Raw genomic sequence first — 3,611 nt, 5'->3', positions numbered from 1 at the left:
CGAAATGTCTGGTAATGGAGATATGCGAGGTTATCGATGGTTACACCCTCGTGCATGAACGAGGATGGATGATGTATCACTGAGGGACTGATCGCTTTGTTTCACTGACACGAGGAGGGGACAGCAACGTGTTATCTCCACATTCCATATATTGTTCTCATACCCTGTCGTATGATGGTGTTTTGTGATTCACTGAGTGAAAAATTCCACTCTGTCATCTTCTCCAGGTAAGGGGCACAGTCTGTTACCATGGTAACTGACGCTTTCCGGAAGAGAAAAGCTTGCGTTTCTAGAACGTGATGAACACAAAGCGGGGTGAGATCCTTTATGACCGATCAGCTGATCTTATTGAGTTTAAAAAATCGTTTGGTTTGACGTAATATAAAGTTTCGGCTTTTATTTTGAAATGGGCGTGTCGTACTCTGAGCTGTAGTTTCCGGTGAGGGTCGGAATGGGAGCTGGTCGGTGATGCACATCGCGTGAAGCTTCAGATCGAAAATCAGAGATTGAACATCAGCTGCAGGTCAGACCCAGCGTGTTTGTTTCCTGTCGGTTGTTTGCTGTTGTTTACAGCGGTAGACTCGATCATCAGTAAGATTTGTGATTGATTTTCTTCCTCCGCTGTTGTCAGCTAATCAGCGATCGATCAGTGATCGAGAATTAATTCACATTAAAAGTCTGATCAGGAAATGGAAACAAAAACAAATGACGTCACGAGATGTTAAGGGCGTGGCCCTATGGACCGATGACGTGGTCGATCACCTGTTTATGTGATTATTGTGATGTCGTGTTTACCTCACAGGTAAGGCCCCGGGCCCTATTTCAGGAAGCCGGTTTAGTGCAAACTCTGAGTAAGTATACCCTGAGTTAACGAAAACTCTGGGTTTTCGGTTTCACAAAGCGAGTTTAGATTAATTCTGAGTGAGTTACTATGACGACACACTCCGTGAAGCTGACCTGCCCCCTAGCAGGTTTACTTCAACTAACCCTGACGTTCTCCGCCTCTTTGTCAGAAACCTGACTGCAGGAAGTGTCAGACATGGCCTGCCCCTTCCTTGAAGAGCCAGTAGATGTTGAAGCCCAAATTCTCCGCAGAGCTCTCCGCCGGGAGAGAGTGATTAGAGCGGGTTTGGACATTTTATCATTTCCTGATGATTTCCTGTGTGAACGTTACCGTTTTTCAGCACAATCTATAATTTATTTGAATAACATCCTCAGGCCTAATATTGCTCATGTGACACATCGCGGACATTCTCTCAGTTCTGTACATATTATTTGTATTGCACTTCGTTTTTTTGCAAACGGGAGCTTTCTGTATAATATTGGTGACGCTGAGCACGTTTCCAAGGCTACCGTCTGTCGGGCAGTCAGGAATGTTACAGTTGCACTGAAACGTCTCCTGTACTCGTTTGTGGTGTTCCCCGGTCATAGACCCACAAGATTTATCAAAGAGGGATTCCACAAAATTGCAGGTATCAGGATGAACAAAACTTAATTCATGATGTGGTGATACTTGAACTACTACTTAAATTTTACATTTATTCTCACGGTTCCCAGGCGTGATTGGCTGTATAGATGGCACTCACATTCCAATCATTGCTCCTTCAGTAAATGAAGGAGACTATGTGAACAGGAAGTCTTTCCACAGCATTAATGTACAGGTACATGGTTCCCTGTAGCATTTCAAACTAACAAATTATGTCATTATAGTAATGGATGCTAATTTGTGTTCTCTGCACTGTGAAGATCATATGTGATGCTGCCAACATTATCACAAATGTGGAAGCCAACTGCTCAGCCTCTGTGAGTGGTGGTGGAGGACCCCCACCTGTTTTTCGGGCCTCCGCTTTTTTTCTAGTGGCTATAACGGGTCACATTTGAGCATACAGAGTAAGCAAATATGTACTTGTAATGTGCTCAGATAATTTCAATAAGTGCTTACAGAAAGAAAATTAGCCTCTAACTGCAATTGATTTACATAGGACAAACAGACCAAGCACTATGGCTCATAATACAATTACACCTTACCTGTTTGGACTATATTTTTATATTTCATTTTTTCTTGCTGCCAGGAACGTTTGGGGCCTGTTGGGTTGCACCTGTGCTCACATCACATCACAAAATAAAATGTATAAAATAAAAAATAAAATAAAATATAATAAAATAACGTGTTAAATGGGTGGAAATCCCTAGATCAATGTTTAAATTAACACTCACGCATTGACTCTGTCGGCTATATTTTGCCATGCATGCTCCCTTTCTTTTGCAGCTGAAGCTGTGTTACTTTTTTTCCGCAAAATTTGCATGTTATCGGCATATGCTGCCATCAGAATTTCGGCCTCAAGCGCTGTAAGATACATTGACCGCGCCTTCTTTCCCTCCGTCTCCATGGTGACTCGCTTAATCTGTGCTCCACTGATCAGGGCTTTATGTATCCTCGTGCGCTCGCTTAATTTGGGGTTAAAGCAACTCTGCGTTGATTGAACTAATTGTTATCAGCCTTTCTGAAACCGAATATTCCGAGTTGGACAGTTCAGGGTTACTCAACCCTGAGTATCGTTTTTAACTCTGAGTTTTCTAAACCTGCTTTCTGAAATAGGGCCCAGGGGTCCGTTCTTCGTACCTCGCTAAGTAAGTTAGCTGGATTTGATTGTTGACGATTTCGCGTGATCTTGGATCGTTCGGTTCTCCGAAGCTCATCACTTGCTGTCATAGCAACAGATCCGTAAGCGTAAACCTGCTTGGGAGCAGGCTTACTTTATGTAAACTGGATTAGATCGCGGCCACTCAGGTATGTCCGCTTCATTTATACGAAAGCAACAGCGATATTTTACCACTGTTTGTCCATAAATAAATATTATCAATGTAACTAAAGATAATGCAGCACTTGATTCTTTTATTGATTTCATACAGATACATACAGGTCATTTCCTTTAAAAAGGGAAATGTACTATTAATCATTCCATTCCATGTATTTGATTATTTCAGATGTAATTCATATTTTAGAGTTGTAATTGTAAGTTACTTCATGTAAGCAAGATGAGAGACCACGGCTATAAAAGCGAAGGTGGATTTGGGAAGTCTGTCGCAGCCACCCATTGCGGAAGGTGCAAGATTGATAAGGAGAGTTTTCAGAATTCAGCGTATATTGCGGGATAGACAGGATCCTTTAGCTCAGCGCGACAGTGTGCTCATAGAGAGATATCGATTTTCCCGTAAGGGTATTATTTACTTAACCAACTGGTTGACGAGGGGGTGCAGGACCACCACCTGTCTTTTTTTGCTCTGCCCTTTTCCTGGTTGCTGTTATAAACAAACAAACAGATTATTTCAGGGTCTCTTTTCAAGAGACTAAAAGCAATATAAGTGATAAATATTACCATGCTGTAGAATATTCTTATATTTCACTTTTACTTGTTCCCATGTTCTAGTGGGTCCTGTTGTGGCTCTAATGTGATAGAGGATATAATGTAATATAATATAATATGATATAATGTAATATAATATAATAAATGTACCCTACCGCCTACTGGTGTTGGCCAGAGGGGCCGATGGCGCGATATGGCAGCCTGGCTTCTGTCAGTCTGCCCCAGGGCAGCTGTGGCTACAAC

General features: G+C 42.1%; 1 protein-coding gene across 1 annotated transcript in view; it reads left to right on the top strand.

The window, feature by feature from the left end:
- Positions 1 to 403: 403 nt before the first annotated feature.
- The window catches only part of LOC102199064 (protein Z-dependent protease inhibitor-like), a 6,776-nt gene continuing 3,568 nt past the window's right edge, over positions 404 to 3,611 (top strand). The window contains exon 1 of the mRNA XM_005753327.2: positions 404 to 523. The gene's annotated coding sequence lies outside the window, so the exon portion shown is untranslated. The remainder of the gene's footprint in view (positions 524 to 3,611) is intronic.

Source organism: Pundamilia nyererei, unplaced genomic scaffold, assembly GCF_000239375.1.
Source record: "Pundamilia nyererei isolate P.nyererei 1_Seehausen unplaced genomic scaffold, PunNye1.0 scaffold00421, whole genome shotgun sequence".
Classification (NCBI taxonomy): Eukaryota; Metazoa; Chordata; class Actinopteri; order Cichliformes; family Cichlidae; genus Pundamilia; species Pundamilia nyererei.
Note: the sequence above shows the minus strand (reverse complement) of the source record. Positions and strands in the feature narration are given on the sequence as shown.